The following is a 27063-nucleotide window of genomic DNA, read 5'->3' as shown; positions in this document are numbered from 1 at the left end:
TGAGGTAAAAACAAAAATACCAAAACGAGATTCAGTTATTCCTGTTTTTACTCTCTGATGCTTTGACATGGGAAATCTATAAATTTGTTGTGTCTTTGAGTTGAAAACCATAAAACTCATTTCTAAAGGTTCCATTCTGTGTTGTTAAACCACCACCTGCTGTGATTGGCGGAAAATACAGTTTTCATGTTTTCAACAACAGATGTTGGCTGCTGTATTAAAGGATAAAGCTGTTCATATTTTATATTTTACAGTCTAATTTGACAAAAACACCAACATTAAATGTTTCTGTCCATCTTTTATAATGTGTGGCTCTTAGCTTCAACTTCATGGTTCTTACTGAAGCCGTGGATCTTTAAATTCTTCACACACATGCAGTTTAATATAAAACGTATGTGGTAATATTTACTTCTCATTGACTTGGTATTTTCAAAAGTTGATTATTTTTGATCTTTCATCTTTACTCATCTTGATGGATTGTATCCAAGTCAAAGGTCACAGCTTCCACTGTCTCAGGTTTCACCCTAACGCAGGTATATTATAGTGTAAGTGATTATTACTGAGCCAAATAATTCGCTCGAGGTTAGCATAGTTGAAAAGGCTTGAATGTATTTGAAAGCAGCAGATTCCATATTCCAGAAATGATGTGTCGCATAAATCTCACAGTAATAAAAGTAAGTTGTTAACTATTCTTGTGTTATTAATAGATGAATTGCATTGCATACATGATGATTTGACTAGGGGCTGAGCCTCCCTAAAGATCCGTTCCTAGAATTGCCCCTTAGATGCCTATCTTACCAAGATTGTGGAGACTTGTTAAATTGCTGCCTTAGATTAGAAATTACAAATTACAGTGCACCCTGCTTGGTTTACATATACAACTGAATGTGATGATCAAAATCCAAATGTTCAAATGTCAGGGTTGCTCATCCCAGTTTGTATTTTTGCTAGATAACCTGCTTTTGCTCCACTGTGCTGTTTGGTTTTACGTGACAAAAAGCAGACTGCTCAGTTTAGACTCAGGGGAGGAAAGGAGCACCTCTTCACTGGGGCCAAGATTTCTTTCTTTGTTGCTATTTTTGTCAGCTGCCATTTTTGATTTCCAAGGTCAGGTATGGGTGCAGGTGGGACGCTCACTGCTGCACTCCGCCCTGATTTGTCCTCATAGATGTGATGCTGGACCAAAGATGCTTCACCAGCTCTCTTGTCTTGTGCTTCCATCTTGAGCACAGCCACAGCAAGTAGATTTCACAATTATTTACAGCATGCAACTAATTTTGAACATTTTAAACAGCCAAGTAATGAACAAGAAACAGGAGTCTGCACTGTTATTTACAGTGGATTAACCTGAGTCGCCCTGTCCTGAACAGTTCAGCAGACAAAACAGTTTAACAAAGCGCTTTAAAGAAAAAGGAATCCTAGGTTTGCATTGTTTTATTTGCTTGCTAAAAACAATCAAGGTCTGGAAGGACCTCCACTGGGGCGGACACCTCCACAGGCAGTTGATCCCACAAGAGAGCACAACTGGCTGCATCCAAATAGGTTCATCCTCTGCCAAATTCCAGAAGGGGAGAGAGAGTACTGTGCAGAAGTCTAATCAGCCCTCATTTCTTTAAATTTTCCTTCCATGGAGCCGTTTAAAAAACTACAACAAAAACCGGTCTTGAGCAACAGTTTGCAGGCTTTAAGGACTTAAAAAGTCTTTCTCTGGACATTGGCTTCTGTTTTGAAAAACAGAAGATTTTTTTTTTTATTTGGTAAGCGACTTAACTTACTGAAGCAGGAAAAGTTCTCCTAACTTGTGTTGTGTTAACTTTTGAATTCTATCGTCATTAATAGTAGCTTTTAACATAAACACATTATTTTTTCTCATTCCTTTTGTGGAATCTATGGAAAATGCGAAAGGCAACTCAGCCATGTGTTCTCTCCAGGTACTCCAGCTTCCTCCCACAATCCAAAGACAGGCAGTTAGTCAGGTTAGATTAATTGGAAACTCTAAATTGCCCATAGGTGTGAGTACGAATGGTTATCTGTGTCTATCTGTTAGCCCTGCTACAGACTGGCAACCTGTCCAGGGTGGAAAGAAAAACCACACAATGGACCACTATCAGTCCCAAACTTCAGGATTATTGATCCCAGCCACCTAAAGAATACCTTTGAATGTCCTTCCGTAAGCCTGGAGAACTTTTATATGCTCTGTACTAAATAGTCTATACTAAATTGTTAGATTTCAAGGTTGTTTGAATTCCACAAATTCTGTTTTAAATGCTAAATACACTACTTCTTTATATTTTGCTTGAGAAGGTATACATCTATATAAGAAATAAAGTTATTAATATAGCTATATAAGAAATGAATGGTGGCTAAAGACTACACTTTGTGTTTGAGCAACTTTTGCATTTCCACAATGACAAAACCATGACGATTTGTTTGATCGTGCTTTTAATGAATCTTTTTTTTTTTTATCCTTTTCTTTGGTGTCATGGTTTAGATATTTATCTGAAAAGAACAGAGACTCACTCAAGCTGTTAAACCATCTAACAGGCTAATTAGCAAGTCACAGCTGAGCCCAGCGTCCCTGTGTACCAGACAGTTACACGCTGGGCTGGCTGGTTCAATTTAACTTGATGACCTGCACACTTTGCATAAAGAGTTTCAGTTTCTTCCCTCTGGATGAAGGTTCCCAGCCCCAAAGCACAGAGTAATGTGGTGTAAAAACGGCTTTCTTCCAGCAGCCATCACTCAGATGAACAAATCCCACTTTGCTGTCCTACGTGATGCTGTGTGGATTCTCGGTTATTTATTTGCATCATGGATGGATAACTCAATCACTACTGTAGACCAAATGTACCCACAGCTACACGTAGAGTAAACTGAAGCTGAACCTGCTGGGTGGGGACTCCAGTTTGTGTTGTTTGGCCACTGCAGAGACATCCCTGGCAGCTAAACCATGGCAGTATGGTTCACAGTGCTGCTGCGCTGCAGATGCTTCAATAAATTAAATGTATTTGTCACAGCTGAAAGCATTCTGCTGCTGGTACAAAGTTTACAACTGATGACAATATGTTCTTTCAGTCACTGGAACAAACTCAATATACTGACAATTATTCCAGCTGCTAAATGAACGGTAAACTTTTTGTCTTCCCTCCATCCTTTGATTGGCTTACTGGAAACTTTGATGATCACTGATCTACCATAAATACAAGCTCTCAGAAATTGGTAATCCTATGTCTATTTTTAGTAAGTTAATATGTGTATTTGGAATTTTGTTTCTTTATTATTGTTTTGTATCTTTTTGTTAATTTTGTTTGTATTTTTTTGTATTTTCCTTGTTTGTATTTTCTGAAATACCTTTATATGTCAATGCAGTGTATGCATGGCATGTATGTCCAGTACTATGTGTGCATATTCTGATGTATTTTCACATTTCATCCCATTTTTTGTTTTAAAAAAAGATGTTTTAAATAAATAAAAAAAATGTAGAAACTTTGTTTTTTTTCTGTTATTGTGACCAATTCAAATAGAAACCTGCTTTTAATGAGTTTGTTGACTTTAAGAAATATACAGGGAGTGCAGAATTATTAGGCAAATTAATATTTTGTCCACATCATCCTCTTCATGCATGTTGTCTTACTCCAAGCTGTATAGGCTCGAAAGCCTACTACCAATTAAGCATATTAGGTGATGTGCATCTCTGTAATGAGAAGGGGTGTGGTCTAATGACATCAACACCCTATATCAGGTGTGCATAATTATTAGGCAACGTCCTGTCCTTTGGGAAAATGGGTCAAAAGAAGGACTTGACAGGCTCAGAAAAGTCAAAAATAGTGAGATATCTTGCAGAGGGATGCAGCAGTCTCAAAACTGCAAAGCTTCTGAAGCGTGATCATCGAACAATCAAGCGTTTCATTCAAAATAGTCAACAGGGTCGCAAGAAGCGTGTGGAAAAACCAAGGCGCAAAATAACTGCCCATGAACTGAGAAAAGTCAAGCGTGCAGCTGCCAAGATGCCACTTGCCACCAGTTTGGCCATATTTCAGAGCTGCAACATCACTGGAGTGCCCAAAAGCACAAGGAGTGCAATACTCAGAGACATGGCCAAGGTAAGAAAGGCTGAAAGACGACCACCACTGAACAAGACACACAAGCTGAAACGTCAAGACTGGGCCAAGAAATATCTCAAGACTGGTTTTTCTAAGGTTTTATGGACTGATGAAATGAGAGTGAGTCTTGATGGGCCAGATGGATGGGCCCGTGGCTGGATTGGTAAAGGGCAGAGAGCTCCAGTCCGACTCAGACGCCAGCAAGGTGGAGGTGGAGTACTGGTTTGGGCTGGTATCATCAAAGATGAGCTTGTGGGGCCTTTTCGGGTTGAGGATGGAGTCAAGCTCAACTCCCAGTCCTACTGCCAGTTTCTGGAAGACACCTTCTTCAAGCAGTGGTACAGGAAGAAGTCTGCATCCTTCAAGAAAAACATGATTTTCATGCAGGACAATGCTCCATCACACGCGTCCAAGTACTCCACAGCGTGGCTGGCAAGAAAGGGTATAAAAGAAGAAAAACTAATGACATGGCCTCCTCGTTCACCTGATCTGAACCCCATTGAGAACCTGTGGTCCATCATCAAATGTGAGATTTACAAGGAGGGAAAACAGTACACCTCTCTGAACAGTGTCTGGGAGGCTGTGGTTGCTGCTGCACGCAATGTTGATGGTGAACAGATCAAAACACTGACAGAATCCATGGATGGCAGGCTTTTGAGTGTCCTTGCAAAGAAAGGTGGCTATATTGGTCGCTGATTGGTTTTTTTTTTTTTTTTTTTGAATGTCAGAAATGTATATTTGTGAATGTGGAGATGTTATATTGGTTTCACTGGTAAAAATAAATAATTGAAATGGGTATATAATTTGTTTTTTGTTAAGTTGCCTAATAATTCTGCACAGTAATAGTCACCTGCACACACAGATATCCCCCTAAAATAGCTAAAACTAAAAACTACTTCCAGAAACATTCAGCTTTGATATTAATGAGTTTTTTGGGTTCATTGAGAACATGGTTGTTGTTCAATAATAAAATTATTCCTCAAAAATACAACTTGTCTAATAATTCTGCACTGCCTGTAGCATGTCACCAGACTTGTGATTTAACATGACACCTTTTGCTGGGTGGTTATTTGTTCGTCACCCTGTGAGCAGCCTCACGGTGACAAAGCCAAACCAAGTTTCGTGTTTATTATAGTCTAGACACTGATCTGAGGTAACAGGATGATTTAAACTAAGGGATTTAAAAGATCGAGCCAAAACTCAGAGTGACTGAAAGCCTCAGTTTCCTGAAGCCTTATCTCTCCTCTGTGCTGATCCAGCTGATAAAGTCTGTCTGCAGATTTCTGGAGCCTTGGATAAGCAGTTTAAATCATAAACCCTAAATGAACCCTAAGAAATTAACATCTTTAATCTTTAAGCATTTTTATGAGCACTTCCTTGGCAGCCAAACAAGATAACAATGCAAAAGTAAAAGCCTCCATTACATAAACTGCATTGACTCATTCTGCTGTTTTATTGTATATATGTGCTGCAGAGTTACAAGGTGCTGTGCAGTAAAGACTCCATAACATGCACAATATGACATACCACAACTTTATTCATAAAAACAAGCAACATAAACACATCATGAAGGCCACGTAAGTATTGTTTACATTGCAAGCCATAAAGTCAGTTTATCATATTATACAGGCTGCACGAGGAAACAGGTGGGTGGTTTTATCTACTTGCAGACTTTATTATATTACAATTTTACCATATGATTTTTTGGGGCATGTATTAGAATTAGGAGTAGGTTCGGTTTTTTCATCGTCTAGTTTTTCTTTCCCTGGTTCTCCAGAGGTGAATCTGGTGCGTCTTTGGTGCATCTTTCTCTCTCTATGTGCCCCTGAATGATCTTTTTCTAAAACTAATCAGTAGTTTTTAGTTCCTTACCCCAATCACTAAAATCACTACACTTAACCATGTAAAAAAAAAAAAAATTAACATATTTAAAAACAATACAAATGGTCTGATAACATTTGTGAGGTCTATGAGCTTTGGTCTCTGATGTGAATGGTGAGATTGTTTGCTCCAAATTAGAACCTGTGCCTTTTAAAAGTTGAAGGTTTTGCCATCCAGGAGTTGCTCATTCATTTTGTGAACCTCATCATCATGATCATCACTATTAGTAAATATGAGATCAATCTGGTGAAGTTATATTTAGGGACACAAAAACATGTGACAGTGACTATGTTACAAACTGCCATGTGTTGAATTGTGATTAATCATGATTATACAGGTCTGTATTATGATCTCAGTTGTGTAACACAATTGTTCATCAACTTAAACATTATGCAGTTAGTGAACTTGATGCCCTTTTACACAGGATTTTACTGAACTTTAAATATACACTCAGCCATGTCACTGGGCACAGATTCAACAAGGTGCTATCATGTCAATATGGACCAAGGTTTCCGTTGATATTGACAGGAAAACATCACAGTTGTTGTGCAGTTTACACGGCTGCACATCCATGGTAAAAAAAACTCCAATTCTACCACGTCACAAAGGTCCTCTACTAGATTGAGATCTGGACACTGTGGAGGTTTTGGGGTAAATAATTTTGAGATCCTGCTGGAATCCTGCTCTTATGGGAACACAGTGGGCAGCTCATACTAAGCGCCAAATCACAACAGAAGTCGCCTCAAGGCGCTTCATAGATACAGAGAAAAACCCAACAATCATATGACCCCCTATGAGCAAGCACTTGGGCGACAGTGGGAAGGAAAAACTCCCTTTTAACAGGAAGAAACCTCCGGCAGAACCAGGCTCAGGGAGGGGCGGCCATCTGCTGCGACCGGTTGGGGTGAGAGAAGGAAGACAGGATAAAAGACATGCTGTGGAAGAGAGACAGAGGTTAATAACAGATATGATTCAATGCAGAGAGGTCTGTTAATACATAGTGAGCGAGAAAGGTGACTGGAAAGGAAAAACTCAATGCATCATACCTGTAATACCTACAGCATGTTCTAATCGCTCTAATAGGATATTATGGTCAACAGTATTGAACGCTGCACTAAGGTCTAGTAGGACAAGCACAGAGATGAGTCCACTGTCAGAGGCCATAAGAAGATCATTTGTAACCTTCACTAAAGCTGTTTCTGTGCTGTGATGAACTCTGAAACCTGACTGAAACTCTTCAAATAAACCATTCCTCTGCAGATGATCTGTTAGCTGTTTGACAACTACTCTTTCAAGGATTTTTGATATGAAAGGAAGGTTGGAGATTGGCCTATAATTAGCTAAGACTGCTGGGTCTAGAGATGGCTTTTTGAGTAAAGGTTTAACTACAGCTAGCTTGAAGGCCTGTGGTACACAGCTGATTATTAGAGATAGGTTGATCATATTTAAGATCGAAGAATTAATTAATGGCAGGACTTCTTTGAGCAGTTTTGTAGGAATGGGGTCTAAAAGACACGTTGATGGTTTGGAGGAAGTAATTATTGAAGTTAACTCAGAAAGATCAATTAGAGAAAAAGAGTCTAACTTAACATCAATGGTACTAAGAGTAGCTTTAGATAATATTACACCTGTGGGATGATTATTGGTAATTTTTTCACTAATGATAAAGATTTTATTTGTGAAGAAGTTCATGAAGTCATTACTAGTTAACGTTAAAGGGATTGTTGGCTCAAAAGAGCTCTGACTTTTTGTCAGCCTGGCTACAGTGCTAAAGAGAAACCTGGGGTTGTTCTTATTTTCTTCAATCAGTGATGAATAGGAAGATGTTCTGGCTTTGCGGAGGGCTTTCTTATAAAGCAGCAAACTATTTCTCCAGGCTAAATGATGATCCTCTAAATTTGTGACACGCCATTTCCTCTCCAGATTACGAGTCATCTGCTTTAGGGTACGTGTTTGAGAATTATACCACGGAGTCAGGTACTTCTGATTAGAGACCTTAGTTTTCACAGGAGCTACAGTATCCAGAGTCGTACGTAGTGAGGAGGTGAAATTATTAACAAGATAATTGACCTCTGTTGGGGTAGCGTTCAGGTAGCTGCTCTACTCTGTGTTGGTACAGGGCATTGAAGATGATAACAGTGGGTGGATTATATTCTTAAACTTAGTTACAGCGCTTTCAGAAAGACATCTACTTTGATAAAGTCTACTTATGGGCAGAAATCTGTGCCATCAGAAACTGAATTTGAATAAGTTAAATTTGAATTTGAATTGCTCTGATTGAATCTGAATTGTAACTTGAATAAATGCTTTTGAAAACTGAATTTGAATTAGTCTAATTTGAAATTGAATTTATGGTTTGAAAATGATCATCACTAAATTGAAATTGCATTTTATATTTTGAAAATGAATTGATTTGCTTTGAAACTGCATTTTATCCTTTAAAAATTCAGCTCTCGAATAATTTCAGTTTCACTTCTCACCATTCAGTTTCAGTTCTACAATTCAATTTCATTTCCAAAATTCAGTTTTTTGGAACTTACATCCGGTTCCGGTTCAAGCGCAGATTGATAGAACTACGTTTTACTAGCGGACCGAAAGTGTTACTGATGGGAATCTACAGCCTCTTGAGCTGAATTAAGACTTCAGAAGTCATTCGTCATGTCGAATGACCAGCGGATAAACTCTCAGGTTGGTAATAAATGTATTACATGTATAAGAACAAGCGTCATGTTAACAAATGATAGCCGTAAGGTAACTTTTATGCTTATTGTAGCTGCTAGCTAAAAACGCTAATTTAGCGTAGTTTGCCCTGAATTCAGCTTTGACAACAAATATGATCGACTGTTTCTAGTAGAATTCCAAAGTTGTCATTTTGTACCCTGTCAGAGTACCCCCTCTGTATGCTTGCAGAGACCCCTACAGTAGGGAAACATGCAAAACGGTGTCCAAACCTTTGTATTTTAGCTTTATTTATGTCTTACACAGCATCCCAACTCTTTAGCCAACTTAATAACTTTAGCTAAAGTGAATAGTTAGTCTAATTCATTAGTGCAGCATTACTGGGTCACCTCTGTTTGAAGTGATATAATGTGATATACAACTATCACTGAAACAGCAAACTTTGTAAATAAGCAAACAACACTTCTCATTCTCTAAACGTTTGGCCACAGCTGTAGATTACACTATCAGTGCTTGTTCACTCTTGACAATAATTACATTTCAAAATTTACTTTGTGCATTTACAGGTAAACAATATCTAATATTTTATCTAAATGACTGCTTTGTCTTTGAAAAGGGTGAAGAGCCTGAGGCCGGTGACAGTCCAGTTCTACTCTAAGTACATCCTTACAGTGGCTCACAGGACAAGGCCACATTCCTGTCCTGCCAGAAGAGAAGAGAAACTTCAGAGTCTTCATGCAGTTCAACCACACCTGTCATATTCCATATGACAGGGGTCTCAAACTCCAGTCCTCAAGGGTCAAAGTGTCATGCAACTTTTCCATGCCCTCGAGGACTGAAGTTTGAGACCCCTGCCGTATGGTGTTCATGCTGTTTTCTACCCCACAGTTACAGCATGTCTGACTGCCTGTTCAGCATATGCAAAAAATATATGATGAGTTTAAGCATGTGATGACTAAGGGCTTCCATTATGGTGTTTGTCATCACATGTCACAGACATCTGGATGATCATTTGGAATAAACAAAAAAACTAAAAACTTGTTACTTCATCTTTTATCTTTATTATTATTATTGTTCTTATTTTACATTTTTCATTGTTAGGCATTGGGTTTATTTGTAGTAGTCCTTTTCCTACTTCTTTCCCTCTTCCATGTCACTGTGTCAGCATCTATGATGTGGGGCGATCGTGGCTCAAGAGTTGGGAGTTCGCCTTGTAATCGGAAGGTTGCCGGTTTGAGCCCCGGCTTGGACAGTCTCGGTCGTTGTGTCCTTGGGCAAGACACTTCACCCGTTGCCTACTGGTGGTGGTCAGAGGGCCTGGTGGCGCCAGTGTCCGGCAGCCTCGCCTCTGTCAGTGTGCCCCAGGGTGGCTGTGGCTACAATGTAGCTTGCCATCACCAGTGTGTGAATGTGTGCGTGAATGGGTGGATGACTGGATATGTAAAGCGCTTTGGGGTCCTTAGGGACTAGTAAAGCGCTATATAAATACAGGCCATTTACCATTTATTTGGGTTTGGAAGTGGAACAGAAAGTAAGGAAATCCAAAGTGCCATTAAAACCAGGAGAGGTTCTTATATTTCAGAATAAGGGATTAATTCAAAAGAAATTACCTCAATGCCATATTTTATTTAGGAACCCTAGAGAGCACTTTGCAAAATAACACATTCTTATAATTTCACCCTCAGATGAGCCAAGCTACAACTGTCAGGGAAGGTGATGTAGGTACAGAGCATATGAGAGTGGTTAAGTTAATGTCTCTTGTCTAGATGAAGGCACAAGAGGGATCAATGGCAAGGCGTAGAGATTCAGTATCTTCAGTCTTCAGTGGACACTCCATTTCTGGCACAAAACACCTGTAACAGATGGTCGATTTAGGAGGTGACCTGACAACTTCAGCCTGTCAAACATAGTAATGGAGCAGTATGTTTAAAAAAAAATCTAATTAAGCATGCACTCAGTACCCTAAGAATTATTATGGTAGTTAAACACAGTGATAGTTGTATATCATATTATATCACTTCAAACAGAGATGATCCAGTAATGCTGCACTAATGAATTAGACTAACTATTCACTTTAGCTAAAGTTATTAAGTTAGCTAAAGAGTTGGGATGCTGTGTAAGACATAAATAAAGCTAAAATACAAAGGTTTGGACACCGTTTTGCATGTTTCCCTACTGTAGGGGTCTCTGCAAGCATACAGAGGGGGTACTCTGACAGGGTACAAGATGACAACTTTGGAATTCTACTAGAAACAGTCGATCATATTTGTTGTCAAAGCTGAATTCAGGGCAAACTACGCTAAATTAGCGTTTTTAGCTAGCAGCTACAATAAGCATAAAAGTTACCTTACGGCTATCATTTGTTAACATGACGCTTGTAATACATGTAATACATTTATTACCAACCTGAGAGTTTATCCGCTGGTCATTCGACATGACGAATGACTTCTGAAGTCTTAATTCAGCTCAAGAGGCTGTAGATTCCAGTCAGTAACACTTTCGGTCCGCTAGTAAAACCTAGTTCTATTAATCTGCGCTTGAACCGGAACCGGATGTAAGTTCCGAAAAACTGAATTTTGGAACTGAAATTGAATTGTAGAACTGAAACTGAATGGTGAGAAGTGAAACTGAAATTATTCGAGAGCTGAATTTTTAAAGGATAAAATGCAGTTTCAAAGCAAATCAATTCATTTTCAAAATATAAAATTCAATTTCAATTTAGTGATGATCATTTTCAAACCATAAATTCAATTTCAAATTAGACTAATTCAAATTCAGTTTTCAAAAGCATTTATTCAAGTTACAATTCAGATTCAATCAGAGCAATTCAAATTCAAATTTAACTTATTCAAATTCAGTTTCTGATGGCACAGATTTCTGCCCATATCTACTCTCCACCGCTGTGTAATCAATTATTGTAAATGTAAATGTTATCAGGAAATGATCAGACAGGAGAGGGTTTTCAGGAAACACTGTTAAATGTTCAGTTTCTACGCCATATGTTAAAACAAGATCTAGAGTGTGATTAAAGTGGTGGGTGGGTTCTTTTACATTTTGAGAGAAACCAATTGAGTCTAATAACAGATTAAATGCCATGTTGAGGCTGTCATTTTTAGCATCTACATGGATGTTAAAATCACCCACAATAATTATTTTATCTGAGCTCAGAACTATATTCGGATAAAAAGTCTGAGAAATCAGACAGAAACTCTGTGTAAGGCCCAGGTGGACGATAGATGATAACAAGTAAGACTGGTTTCTGAGTTTCACAGCTGGGGTGGACGAGGCTAAGCATCAGGCTTTCAAATGAATTAAAAGTCTGTCTTGGTCTTTCGTTAATTAATAGGCTGGTGTGAAAAATTGCTGCCACACCGCCCCCTCGGCCTGTGCTTCGAGATTTCTGGTAGTTAGAATGACTCGGCGATGTTGATTCATTTAAACTAACATAATCATCCTGCTGCAACCAGGTTTCTGTAAGGCAGAGTAAATCGATTTGTTGATCAATTATTAAGTCATGTACTAACAGAGACTTGGAGGAGAGAGACCTAATATTTAATAATCCACATTTCACTGTTTTACTCTTTGGTTCAGATGTGGATACTTTATTGTTCTTTCTTTGTAATTGCTTATGTTTAAGTTGTTTGTTGCTGGTTTTTAGTTTGTGTTTTTGGGAGCTGACACAGTCTCTATGGAGATGGGTTTTTGGGGGGGTAGCAGGAGGAGAGCAGCTGCAGAGAGGCGTGTAAGACTGCAACTCTGCTTCCTGGTCCCAACTCTGGATAGTCATATTTTGGGGGGTTTAATGAATTTGTCCATATTTCTAGAATTGAGAGCTGCTCCATCCAAAGTGGGATGGATGCCGTCTCTCCTAACAAGACCAGGTTTGCCAATTATCTATGAAGCCCACATCGTTTCTGGGACACTACTCAGACAGCCAGCAATTTAAGGAGAACATGCGGCTAAACATGTCGCTCCTGGTCTGATTGGGGAGGGTCAAACACTAAGGTCATCACCACAGTCTGCTCCCCGGACATAGAGGCAATGTCTGTCATGTGCAGACCTTTCTACTTGCCCAGAGAACTGCCTGCAGTGCTAATAACAGCAGTCTACATACCACCAGACACTAATGCTAGCTCAGCCCTTGCATACCTGCACGACATTATCTCCGAACAGCAACGGACATACCCAGAGGGAGTACACATCATTGCAGGGGATTTCAACAGAGCATGCTTAAGAACTGTGCTGCCTAAATTTGTACAACATGTGAAATGCCCTACGAGAGGAAATAACACCTTGGATCATGTTTACTCAAATATTAAGCAAGCCTACAGATCTGTTCCCCTCCCCCACCTGAGCATGTCCGACCACCTCTCTCTACTCCTTGTCCCGGCATACACACCACTCAGGAAAAGGACAAAGCCCACCATCAGAACCATTAACACCATTTCTGAGGAAGCTCTCGCTCAATTGCAGGACTGTTTTGCTCTCACAGAGTGGAGTGTCTTTGAACAGGATAACCTACAGACTCACACAACCGCAGTGCTGGGTTACATCAAACACTGCATGGACACTGTCACCACGGAAAAGCGAGTCCGGCTCTACCCCAACCGTAAACCCTGGATGACAAGCAAGGTTCAGGCACTGCTAAAGGCACGTAACTCTGCATACAAATCTGGGGACCTCCGAAAAACAAGAACTGATCCCCCTCCCCTATCCATAAAAAGTGACTATGTGGAGAAGGTGTCCTCCTTTAAGTTCCTCGGCACCCACATATCTGAGGACCTATCCTGGTCCACAAACACATCAGCCCTAGTAAAGAAAGCCCAGCAGCACCTCCATTTCTTGAGGGTTCTGAGAAGGAACAGGCTGCAGACTGAACTCCTAGTGTCCTTCTACCGTGCCACTATCGAGAGTGTGCTGGTGCACACCATCCCTGTGTGGTACGCTGGTTGCACAACAGCTGACAAGAAGAGACTACAGAGGGTCATCAGAACTGCAGAGAAGGTGATCGGTTGTCCACTCCCCTCCCTGGACTTAATTGCCAGCTCAGGATGTCTCTCCAGAGCCAGGGCAATTATAAAGGACCACCTCCATCCTAACCACCACCTCTTCAACATCCTGCCCTCTGGAAAAAGGCTCAGATCCATCAGGTGCAAAACCAACAGACTAAAGAACAGCTTCTTCCCGTGGGCTATCAGAACTCTTAATGCAAACTAAGAGTGTGTAAAGACTTCCCTAACACATCCACCCTGACACAGCTGCTGATCATCTATGTGCAATATCTCAGTCTTTCCATGTTCTGTGCAATATTTTTGGCTCATGTGCAATTATTTTGGTCCACACCATGTATATAGTTCCACTCACATATGTATACATATACACTGTTTTTTATTTTATTCTATTTATTTAATTATCTATTTATTTTCCGCCTTTGTTGTATATTGGTTTCTCTTCTTACTTTAGCACCTTTGTGGTTCAGCTACCCAATTTCGCTGTGCAAGAAACTGCACAATGACAATAAAAAACTCTAAGTCTCTAAGTCTAAGTCTAATGAAATGCACAATGGATCCATGCTCTTTACACCAAATTTTGACCATACCATCCGAATGTTGCAGCAGAAATTCAGATTCAGATAAGGCAATTTTTTCCCATCTTCTGTTGTCCAATTTTGGAGTGTGTGAATTGTAGCCTCAGTTTTCCTGTTCTTTGCTGGCATGATTGGCACCCAGCATAGTTAAATTTGGCTACAGTGTGTCCCAGGGGAGTAATTTCCAGGGAGGTTAAGGGGGTTATGACCCTCCCAATAATCAGACCCAACCAATATAACCCCGCCAATAAAATTATGAATTATCTTGCATACATGGACTGTTGATTTTCTTTACTCGTTTCAGGTATTACCAGCAAAATAGTTGCATGTTTAATCATCTGGGAATTTACCCAGATTTATTTATTTATTTAGACAGATCTCCACCCCCTACAAATGTTCAGCACAAAGGAGGTAAAGGTGGTAGTGGTGGATACAAGGTGATTTTAGTCTTTTTTGCAGAATCTGCATATCTAATGAAATAAAGATGAACTGGGAAACTGGCCTGTTACTGCAGCCAGACAACATTAACCAGACAAGGAAAAATGTAGCACATAAGGAAAAAAAAACCCAAAAGGCAAAATGCTCCAACAAAATATCAAAACAGCAGGAGAAAGGGCAAAATAAAGTTGTGCAATAATCTAATAAAACAGCATTAGATAAAAGTACTGAATGATATTTCAAACCCGGCATGATATCGATTGCTGTCAGAAGCAAAACGTTTCCACTATTATGGTTGCTAATGGAGCACAACTGTAGTTTCAATCATTCAGCAGGTAAATTCAAATAAACTTACTGAAAGTACAAACCTCTTTTGACTTAATGAACTGCTGAGTTTACCTAGTGTGACGGCCAGTGGGCTGGCCTTGTGTTGTTCTTTTTCCTTTTCCTGTTTCTTGCAGGTAGGTGGAGCTGACCCAATTATTGATGCAGCACACCTGAGAGGCCAGTCCCAGTGTATATAAAGACACCTTGACTGAACCAGGGTGGCTGGCTTTTGGCTCCCTCTGGCACGTGTTATGTTTATTTGGAAGTTTCAGTTATGGTTGTTATGTCCTTTAACTTGTGTTTAAGTTGCTTTACCTTATTTTCATTAAATGTGTCTTACAGTCTTTAAAAGCCTGTGTGTGGTCTCCCATTTGTTTGTCACTTCCTATGAGCCGGGTTGTGACAAATGGGGGCTCGTCCGGGATCGTCCTGGTTTGGTAAGCTTTCTAACATTTGATTGAGAGCTGGTCTGTTTGCAGCTGCTTGTCTTGGCTAGGTCTTGCCTTGTAGGCAATTGTTGAGTTGATTGCTGATCAGTTTGGTTATTTGTGGTGCTTTGATATTTTGGGTCTGCTGTGTATTGTGTTTGGGAGGCCATTTGGGTTAGGCAGATTGAGTGGAGGCAGTCATGTTAATACTGTTTACTGTAGACTTGGGCAGATTGAGTGGAGGCAGTCATGTTAATACTGTTTACTGTAGACTTGAGCTAGTGTTGATGTGCTGTCTTGTGTCAACTTTGGAGCGTATGAGCTGTGTTGATTATTGAATATGCAAAGTTAAAATCAGTGCTTTCCCTGTTAGGTTGAAGGAGTGTTTCTCCCTCGAGAAACATTCATTGAAATTTCTGTTGCGGTGAACACGGTTAGAGCAGTTGTCTCGGGAGCACGTCCCCAGGATTGAGGGGGTCGCTGTTTGTGCAGTTGCCTTTCTCTTCCTGGCGGTTTTTAGTGCATAAATACCCACCGTAAGTAACTGCATGAAGACTAGGCTTTAGTTAAGTAGATTTTGGTTAGGCAGTTAGTGGGAAAGTGCTGTTTTAAATTGCATGTCGAGAATCAATACTTTGCTGTTATGGTTACTGTTGATGCTTTTGTTCAGTCTCCATCGGAGGAACTCTTGAATAGTTGTACTAAAGAACAACTCCTGAACCTTGCTGAACATTACGATGTCGACATTGGAGATAAACGGTTGAAAGATGAGATTAAAGGAGTGTTGAAGGCTGCATTAGTAAAGAAAGGCGTGTTGTCACGTAAAATGCAGACCTTAGTGGCTGAGGTTGATCAGTCTGTGGTCTCAACTGCCGTTGCTTTGTCTTTTGAGCAGCAAAAGGAGTTGTTACTCTTACAAATGGAGAAAGACCGTGTAAGGTATTCTTTAGAAAAGGAAAAGTTGGAGTTAGAGCAGTATCGGTTAGACCTAATCAAAGCGGGCAAGTTATCAGGTGGTGTTGAGGCTAAAGAGTCTTCTCCACAAGTAGTTGAAACTTTTGATGTCGTGCGTAATTTGCGCTTGGTGCCGAAATTTGATGAAAGAGAGCCAGATGCCTTTTTCTCCCTTTTTGAACGCATTGCTGAATTGAGAGGATGGCCACCAGCTGACTGTGTGATTATGTTACAGTCTGTGTTGACTGGAAAGGCTCAGGAAGCTTATTCAGCACTCAGTGCAGTTGATTGTCAGAGTTTTGCTACTGTTAAAGATGCAGTTCTGAAGGCATATGAGTTGGTACCAGAAGCTTACCGTCAACGTTTCAGATCATGGAGGAAGTCTGATAAGCAGTCGCATATAGAGTTTGCGAGGGATTTAACTAAACACTTCAACAGATGGTGTTCGGCACTGGGAGTGACAACTCTCCAGGATTTATGTGAGTTGATGGTATTGGAGCAGTTTAAAGAGTGTGTTCCTCCTGTGGTTGCCACTTATATTGCCGAACGGGAAGTGACAACCGTTTCTGACGCTGCTAAATTGGCAGATGAATATATTTTGGCACATAAGGGGCAGGTTGGTAGAAACTGTTTTCCAGTTGGTGCTCCCGCTAGAGCTTTTTGTCAAACTAAGTTTATGGCATCGGACCCTGCGAAGGCCATTGGTGGTGTGAAGCCCAGTAAGTTTGGTCAAGCATGCAACTACTGCCATGGCGATGGACACTGGAAAGCAGAATGTCCCTTGTTGAAAAGCAAGTTGGCACGTACAGGTAAACAGGTTAAGCCTGCGGCTCTTACCATTCCTGCTCGGGAAATTTCAGTAGTCTCTCGGGAGACGCCAGTTTCGACTAAGTCTGACTCAGAGAGCTATTCGGGGTTTGAGGATTTTGTGTCAGATGGGTTTGTATCACTCCCGGGTGATGATCATAAAGTTCCTGTAAAGATTTTGCGTGACACAGGCGCGGAGGATTCTTTTATCTTAGCCTCCGTGTTGCCATTTTCACAGGTTACTGATACTGGTGAGTGTGTGCTTGTTCAAGGCATGGGTTTAACCACTATCTGTGCCCCATTGCATAAAGTCAGGCTGTCATGCAGTTTTGTGGATGATGATATCTGCCTTGGTGTTCGTCCTGCTTTGCCACTTGAGGGCGTACATGTGATTTTGGGGAATGATTTGGCTGGAAGTCGAGTCTGGGCTGACAATTCTTTACCTGTTAAATCTAGAGTTCTGAATGAGTCCCATGAGTGTGAACAGGGTTTTTCTGACTTTGCAGCTTGTGCTGTTACGAGGGCTGCAGCTAAAAGGGATGCAGAGCCTGTAACTCAAGCAGAAGAGTGTCAGGTTGAACCAGATTTGATTGTTCCTGAACATTTGTCAGTTTCCCAGCAAGAGTTAATTCAGGCACAGCGTGCTGATGCTTCACTGACTGAGCTGTTTCACAAAGTGCAACCTAGTGATGACGCTAGAAGTGCGGCCTCTGGTTATTTTCGGCAGAAGGAGGTACTAGTCCGTAGGTGGATTCCGCAAGGGTTGGACTGTGTTGGGAGTCCAGTTGTCCAGATTGTGGTTCCAACTAAATACCGTGACGAGGTGTTGAAGTGTTCTCATGACAAATCTGGGCATTTGGGTGTGACGAAGACTTATAATTACATCTTGCGCTACTTCTTTTGGCCACGTCTTAAGCGTGATGTTTCAGCTTACATTAAGACCTGCCATACTTGCCAAATTGTAGGTAAGCCAAATCAGTCTATTAAACCTGTTCCACTTTGTCCCATCCCTGCTGTGAGTAACCCATTTGAACATTTGATCATTGACTGTGTGGGCCCTCTTCCTCGATCAAAATCTGGTTCGGAGTATCTGTTAACTGTAATGTGCCAAGTTACGCGTTATCCTGCTGCATATCCGTTGCGTACCATCACAGCTAAGTCTGTGGTGATGGCTTTGACACAGTTTATTTCTGTATTTGGCATACCGAAGATTATTCAGAGTGACCAGGGATCAAACTTTTCGTCACATCTTTTTGCACAAGTTCTTAAGCTGTTGAATATTGTGCATAATAAAGCCTCTCCTTATCATCCACAGAGGCAAGGTGCTTTAGAGCGCTTCCACCAAACACTGAAGTCCTTGTTACGTGCCTATTGCACCGAAATGAGGAGTGACTGGGAGGAAGGTTTACCGTGGCTTCTGTTGGCAGCGCGTGAAGTGTGCCAGGAGAGTACTGGGTTTAGCCCAAATGACTTGGTCTTTGGCCACAAAGTTCGGGGACCGTTGACAGCGCTGTGCGATAAGTGGTTGTCAGGTGAACCACCAGTGAACTTGATAGATTATGTTAATGGTTTTCGGCACAGACTGTATGTGGCAGGTCAGTTGGCCAAACAGAACCTTGAAAAGGCTCAGGTCAAGATGAAATATTTTTATGACCGGCGTTCTGAAGGGCAGCAGTTTAGTACAGGTGACCAGGTTTTGGCTTTACTGCCGATTGCAGGGTCACCGTTCCAGGCACGGTTTGCTGGGCCTTACACTGTGGTACAAAAACTGTCTGAACAGAATTATCTGATTGATACCCCGGATCGCCGGAAAAGAAATCAACTTTGCCATATTAATTTGTTGAAACCCTATCATGTTCGTCCCTTATCCGTCGGTCTGTCGGGCTCTTTCGTTTCTCCTTCTACATCGAGTCCAGGGTTGTCGGTTTGTACAGTGGCGAAGTCAGTTTGTGGGGGGGAGGATGTGGCAGCGCCTTATGATCCCTTATTGCTTGGCCGTCTGAAGAATTCAGAATCTCTTCAGAACTTGGATGTGCTATTGGGCCATTTGCCTGCTGACAAATGTGCAGAATTGTCTGCATTAATTACAAGGTATCCAACCTTGTTTGGAGACACACCTTCTAAAACAACTTTGATAGAGCATGATATTGATGTGGGTGATGCAAAACCAATCCGGCAGAGGTTCTACAGGGTCTCTGAGGAAAAGAGGAAAATAATTGATAAGGAAGTTCATTACATGTTGGACAACAACATTGCAGTGCCGTCGTCATCAAGCTGGGCTTCCCCTTGTTTGTTGGTCATAAAAGCTTTACTGTGCTCAGAACCTGTGCTCTTAGTACCTTGTCTGGATCAGCCCTTCAAGCTGTATGTGGACGCAAGCCACATTGGTGCAGGTGCTGTTCTAGTCCAAGCTGACAAGCAAGGTACTGAACATCCAGTTAGTTTCTATTCCAAGAAGTTCAACTCCCATCAGCTGAATTATTCGGTCATTGAGAAGGAAGCTTTGGCATTAGTCTTGGCCTTGCAGCATTTTAGGGTATATTTAGATTCTGCTCGGCCAATTGAGGTATTTTCTGACCATAACCCTCTCACTTTCTTGAACACCTTGCAGAACCCAAATCAAAGGCTCATGCGGTGGGCTCTCTTTCTGCAGCCTTACAATTTGGATATCCAGCACATTAAGGGCAAAGATAATGTCTTGGCAGATGCTTTGTCCCGTGCCCCTTTGTAACCAGCAGCTTCACTCCTCATATGCTTGAAGTATGTCCTCTCCAGTATCGTTTTCCTTCCTCTTAAATTGCTCCTAGGTACCAAGGTTGCTGAGGTTGGAGTTGAGCTGAAGATGATTTTTGAGCATATAAAAGGTGTTGAAAGTGAGGGTGCATGTGTGTGTGTGTGTGTGTGTGTGTGTGTGTGTGTGTGTGTGTGTGTGTGTGTGTGTGTGTATATATGTTATGAATTTAAAATATGTTAGTTCTTCTAGCTGCAAATTCATAATGTAAATGTGTTTGCCAATTCAGGGTGAGACCCTGTTCTTTGGGGGGAAGTGTGACGGCCAGTGGGCTGGCCTTGTGGTGTTCTTTTTCCTTTTCCTGTTTCTTGCAGGTAGGTGGAGCTGACCCAATTATTGATGCAGCACACCTGAGTTTCCAGGGGAACTTGTTACGTTCCCCTGAGGGGTCTAGGCGGGGAGGGGGAAGTAACAAAAGTGACCGGGTCAGAAAAAGGAGTCAGGGAGGCAAAACAGTTAAATAAAACAGTTTTATTGAAGTAATTCAACTAAAAGAGACGGACAAGCCGTTATCACCATAAAAGAAACAAACAAAAACTCAGGCGTCGGTCAGTAAGGCAAAAAGTCAAAAGGAAAACGCAGCTCACTAGCTGACAACCACAAAACACAGCTCACCAGCTGGAAACACCACAGAAACACTCAGCTCACTAGCTGTAAACCACACAAATGGCACTCTGGCCCAGAGCTCACCTTTCCCTGGGCTTAAATCTCCTTGATTACTGACGAGAGTCAGCTGCACAAAAGGGAAAGGTGGCACCTCAGGCAGAAGAGGTAGTGTGACACGCCCACACAGGCACCTTCAGGAGGAGGCCCTGCTAGGGCCGTAACACCCCCTCCCATAAATACAAACCCGTGGTTTGTCAAATGATTATGATAACCAAAACAACTAATCAAGTCCGTAACCATCGCATCAACAAATCGCAGGCTTTCCACCTACCAAACCCCATAGCAACGGTTAGGCATTGCCTGCGGAAGCTGCCAACCCCATCTCAACGGGTTCAAAATACTGACTGAGGGTGGCCGCAGACCCTCAAAACAATGTCTCATGTGGTGGCTAGGGCTTTTTTGAGCCATCACATGTGGAGAACACAGCAGGCAGTCAGAAGACCTTACTGCAACAGTTTTCAGACGATTGCTCAGGTCACGGGTACAGGCATGTTTGTTAGTCAGGGGTGCAGGTCTGAGTGGTGGTGTTATACATGATCTGTCCACCTGCAGGTCATGTTGAGGAACGGGGACATTGTCAACCAGCAGCAGCTCAGGGTTTGTTGACCTCTCACACTGACTACATGACACGATTGAGCAATTATGCTCCAAGTGTAGCCTTTTACTAGGCCTGGCAACCTGGTCGGTTTGAGAACCACGACTAGCTTTTCTCAAAGCAGGCACTTGTTGCTTTGAGTCGGCTTTCCGTTTGAGTTTCAATTTTGAACAGTCAGCAATGAGGTGTCCAGGGTTGTGGCAGAAGAAACAAAGCTTTGTTTTGGGTCTCGAAACCACAACTTTTTCAGCCTTGTTAGCTGGCTCCCTCCTAGCTCTCCAAGATGTGTTACCGTGAGAAGGGATGTCACATTCCACCGCGTTTGTTTTATGAGTTAGGGTAAACCCATCCACCAGTATGGCAGCCTGCTGTAGAGTGGAAACCCTTTGCTCACTTAAATAACAAGAAATAGACTCAGGAACAGAGTTTTTGAAATCCTCCACAAGCATGCGCTCACGTAACAACTCCAAACTGTTAACCTGGCTTGCAGAGCACCACCTACTAAAAAGCTTTGCCTTCTCCCGAGCAAAGTCAAGGTAGGACTGACCCTGTGCCAACTCCAAACCTCGAAAGTTCTGCCTATAGGCCTCAGGCACAAGTTCATAGGCTTGGAGGACGGCACTTTTAATCTTTTCATAAACTAGGCTGTCCTGCCTAGACAGACCAGAGCAAGCTTCCTGAGCCTTAGCTGTGAATTTACACAGCAACATCACCCCCCACACATCTTCAGGCCACTGTAATGCAGTTGCTATGCTTTCAAACACACTGAAGAAGCTCTCAACACTGGATTCACAGAAAACGGGAACCAGGTGGACGTTATTGCTTACAAACGAGCTTCTAGACACCTGTGCACTGATGGCTTCATCAGCCATTTTAGGGGCCGGAGAAGGGTTAGAAAACACACCCTAATTAAGACACAACCACACCTCTCTGCCAACTCACTCCAAAACTACACAACTTAGTTTAAATGACCAACTTACCTCTTACAGTTTACACAATAAACAAACACAACTTACCCAGTTCCTAAGCACAACAAACTTTACCTATCTTCTGGAGCGTGCCGGGCTCGAGGCAACTTGAAAGGCGAAACTTCAGCGACTGGAGCCCTGAATTGCCTACCCCCAACAGGGAACTAATCCCCGCCCAGGATTACTCCGAAAATAAAAAAGGCAAAACAACAAAAGAGTGCCCGAAGGAAGAACTTAAAACAAAGCTCAGCTGGACACTCACCTAACTAAACTGGGAAGTTGAATCTCCAAAGGTAAAAAACAGCCAGATAATCAAAAACCAATTCCAACTCAAAACTCCCTTTTCAACGATCCCGGACCTGAGTTTCAGTTATGGTTGTTATGTCCTTTAACTTGTGTTTAAGTTGCTTTACCTTATTTTCATTAAATGTGTCTTACAGTCTTTAAAAGCCTGTGTGTGGTCTCCCATTTGTTTGTCACTTCCTATGAGCCGGGTTGTGACACTAGTCATTAACGGATTTACCTTTCGGCTGTAAAAGGCTGAGGAGGTATGTCATCACAGACACCCAAGTTTGTGAAAGTGATAACAAGGTGACGTGAGATTTTGAAATTCATATTATACCGATAGGTGTTGGCAGAACAAGCGAAACGCAGCTCAGGCAGTGGCTGAAGTAAAAACTTGGGTGTGGGAGGAGTTCAGAGAAGCCAGGGGAAAAGACTTCTTTGACTCCCTGGAAGAGATTCTGGCAAACTGTCAGGTGACTCATGAGGAAAAAGTGGTGCTCTACCTGCACTGCGTATAGTCCGGGTGGAGTGCTGCTGACTTCAACTGAGAGGGTGTATCAGAGCCCATGGAGATTTATTTTGTCATTAGCAGCCCCCTTAATACAGGCACAAGGTATGCTTATGATGAAGATAAGGAACACCTCCTCCCTAGGGAGAGGGAAGTCTGAGCTTCTCTTCTTAGGCTGCTGCCCCAGCGACCTGGCCCAAGATAAGTGGAAGATAATGGATTTTATGTAGAAGGTTACTTTATGTTGTAAAGATTTACAGTTGTAACAGTATGGATTTTTAACTAACACACTGTTTTTGTGTATACATCCCCAGCTCTTACGGTGAGATTGAGGGTTTATTGCCATTAAACCTGAAAACTTCATCAGTTATAGTGTTATCCTTCATTCGGGGGGGTAGTTACACAACCGTTGCAGGAGCTCCGCTAGGGCTGCCCTTTGTCACTAATTCTGTTCATAATATTTATGGACAGAATTTCTAGGTATATTCTAGGTATATAGTTAATTGGTGGAAGGCTTCCATTTAGGTGATCTCAGAATCTAGTCTCTGCTTTTTACCGATGATGTTGTTCTTTTGGCTTCAGGTAGTGGCTTTCACCTCGCCCTCGAGTGGTTTGCAGTCGAGTCTGAAGTGGTGGGAATGTGAATCAGCACCTCAATCTGAGTGCCCACTCCAGGTCAGGGACGAGTTCTTGCCCCAAGTGGAGGATTTTAAGTATCATGGATGCGAACGGCAGAAATTAGCTTTCTCTCTGAAGGGTGGATCATTCGAGTTTGGCCATCCGAGAGTGGCTCAGAGTGGAGGTGTTGCTCCTCCACATCGAAAGGGAGCCATTTAAGTTGGTTGAATTGACAAGGATGCCTCCTGGGTGATGTGCTCCTGCCCCAGGGCAGACCTAGGACATGCTGGAGAGATTATATTTCTCAGCTGGCCTGGGAACGCCAAGGCGTTACCCTAGATAAGCTGGAGGAGGTGGCTAGGGAGAGGGAAGTCCGAGCTTCTCTTCTCAGGCTGTTGCCAAGCGACCTGGCCCAAGATAAGTGGAAGATAATGGATAGATGGAGTTTGAATCCCAGTGACTCTGACAAGGTCAGAGGTCAACTTTTCTGACAATTCATTTCAATTTGATTTGATTTATAAAGCATGAAATCACAACAACAGTCGCCTCAAGGTGCTTTATATTGTAAGGTAGACCCTACAATAATACATACAGAGAAAAATCCAACAATCGTGTGACTTCCTGCGAGCAAGCACTTTGGTGACAGTGGGAAGGAAAAACTCCCTTTTAACAGGAAGAAACCTCCAGCAGAACCAGCCTCAGGGAGGGGCGGCCAATCCTCCAGTTGGGGTGAGAGAAGGAAGAAAGCATAAAAGACATGCAGTGGAAGAGAGCCAGAGATTAATAACAAGTATGATTCAGTGTAGAGAGGTCACACAGGGGCTGTATCCCAATTCAGGGTCTGCAGCCTTAAAGGCCGCATTTTAAGGCCGATTACGTCGTAGCGACGCGACGAAGGCTGTCCCAATTCAAAGGCTGCTCGAAATGCGGCCCTCAAATGCATCCTTTATTTCCCTGAACTTTAAGGATGTGGCGGTGTAAACTTCGTGGCCCAAAATATCCCAGAATGTGTGGATAATTTTGCCGAAAAAAAACGGCGGATGAGGGGCGGCCGAAGAGTAAACTTTAAGTAAGTACTGAATATTATGTCACTTATTTGTGTGCAAATGTTTAATAACGAAGAACATTAAAACATTACTGTTGGCCACATGTCGGCAAAGTTATGTGACATTAGTGACGTTTGTACTAACTTGGTTTTAAAGCCTTTACTTTAAAATATACGCTGTTCAATAGCTGAGCTTAATCTTACAGGGAATGATCAAAGCTCATGTAGAAACAAACACAGAAATGAACAAAATATTTTCTCCTTCATTTTTGTCAAACAAAGCTGTATGACACGTTTCCAGCTGTTAGTATCATGGTTGCTAGGCAACCTGGGCAGCGCGACAGAGGCTAGACTGTCCCATTTCACAAGCCTCGCACTTCCGGTCTTAGAGTAAGTGGCCCTTGTGGACCGTTAAGGCTGCGTACTTTAAGGCTACAGACCCTGAATTGGGATACAGCCGGAGTGAGTGAGAAGGGTAACTCAAGAAGAAATACTCAATGCATCATGGGTCACTGAGATTTTCAAGTTTATACCTGGGACTGGTACCAGGTTTAAGGGGAAAAAAACCCAAAACACATTAAAAGTACAAAACCAGAAAATCCCTCAAACATCACAAAACTCAAAATTAGCATTTTGCCCAGCAGTTTCATGCATTTAGAACAACAACATGTAAGTATCCTTCAGTTTATTTTGCATGAATATTAAGAATAAGGATAAAACATAATTTAGCAACATGTTGTATATCAATCCAATATTTATTTAAAATGACTGAGGACATCAATGAGCAGTCCTCATCTCCTCTTCCTCTCCTGTCTTACTTTCATCATAGTACTATAAACGATGCACCTTTGTATGTGATAAGTACTGGCGATGGATACACCAATACGATTACCTTTTATGTGTTTTTGCTCTGTTTAGGATTAAATTTTTGTTTGGTGTTAAGTGACATAAAATAATAGGTCCTCTCAAATTTCTTAAACCTAAAGTAATGAGGAGTACAATTATTTAGTTACAAGGGGCTAAAAATACATAATTATTAAATGTTTTTGCATTATTCCTCTGACTCTAAACAAAACTTGGTGTGGGAGTAAGAGGCTGAATGTTACGGTACCACCTCAATAAACCTTGGGTGAGAGCGATACATCTGGTGCTTGGGAGTCTACACAAACCTCACGATATTCAGTGGAAAGCTGTTGTCTTTCATTCCTGTTAAATTAAATCAGCTATTTTCCTAACAGGTCTGGGGTCCGTTCCCAAAAAATGAATCACTACGGTGGAAACAATGAAGTTGTATTCGAAGTCAGCTTAAGTTCTTAATGCCAACTGAATCAGGTTTTCTCATATATGAGATAAACTTAATTCACATTTTCAGAGTTTTTGAATCAACTTTGACGCTTAAAGCCAAGAATTGGCTGAATGTTGTCTGAATATTCTAGAGGGAAAAGAAAGTTTTAATTCGAAATAAGTCCAACATGAAAAAAGGAAAAATTCATGTCTTTTGTCCTCATCCTTCCCTCACCCCCTACCGATTCACTCCTCCCTGAACCTGGTTCCACTGGAGGTTGCTTCCTGTTAAAGGGAGTTTTATCTTCCCACTGTTGATAGGTGCTTGCTCATTGGGAATCATCTGATTGTTGGGATTTCTCTGTATTTTTGTGGGGTCTTTACATTACCTTAGGCACCTTGGAGCGACTTTTGTTGTGATTTGGTGCTGTATAAATAAAACTTAATTAAACAGCACTGAAAAAATGCAGAAACAGAAGGAACTAAAACTGCTTCTACTAAAACAAAAAAGTACAAAAAAAATTGAATCAGCACTTTATCTTATGTGTTATAATTCGGGAGATTCTTTGACTTTCTTTTAGTGCCAACTCTGTAATCTGGGGCCCGTTCTTCGTACGTCGCTTACTACATCCAAGATCAAATGACACATCCAAGACCAAACCATCGCGCTAACCGTGAGCTCGCTAATCCGGTTCCCCGAACACACCTGCTGTTGACGATCAGTACAGCTGGATGAAGTAATGTGAGATCACTGGGTGTCGTAAAAGGGGCTACGCATCGATAGTAGAAACATTGATCGGCAACCCTCTGATTGGTCGGCGAAAATGTCGAAGGAGAGCGCTCGGTATTTTTCGGCAGCAGAGCAAGAACTCTTGAGTGAGGGATTTCAGGAGTTTCAGAGTTTAATCAGAACGCAAGGGAACACTGCAAAGGCTGCAAAAGCAAGGAGAGAGGGCTGGCAGAAAGTTGCTGACAAATTAAACTCGTAAGTAATTTAATAATAACAATAATAATGGAGTGGATTGATATAGCGCTTTCCAAGGCACCCAAAGCGCTTTACAATGCCACTATTCATTCACTCTCACATTCACACACTGGT

At 41.7% G+C, this 27063-nt stretch overlaps 1 long non-coding RNA gene across 1 annotated transcript; it reads right to left on the bottom strand.

Annotated features, from left to right (window-relative positions):
- Positions 1-10269: 10269 nt before the first annotated feature.
- On the bottom strand, positions 10270-11131 carry LOC147313176 (uncharacterized). The gene is made up of 2 exons (XR_015124928.1): positions 11070-11131; positions 10270-10516 (listed from the first exon to the last, which is right to left on the bottom strand). It is a non-coding gene; the product is annotated as an uncharacterized LOC147313176 (long non-coding RNA).
- Positions 11132-27063: the final 15932 nt, after the last annotated feature.

This window comes from Aulonocara sp. 'chitande type north' Nkhata Bay, linkage group LG15 (assembly GCF_057382095.1).
Source record: "Aulonocara sp. 'chitande type north' Nkhata Bay isolate Kocher_YH1m ecotype deep benthic linkage group LG15, A_spYH_male_GT1.1, whole genome shotgun sequence".
Classification (NCBI taxonomy): Eukaryota; Metazoa; Chordata; class Actinopteri; order Cichliformes; family Cichlidae; genus Aulonocara; species Aulonocara sp. 'chitande type north' Nkhata Bay.
The sequence above is the reverse complement of the archived record's forward strand: the minus strand, read 5'-3'. Positions and strand labels throughout refer to the sequence as shown.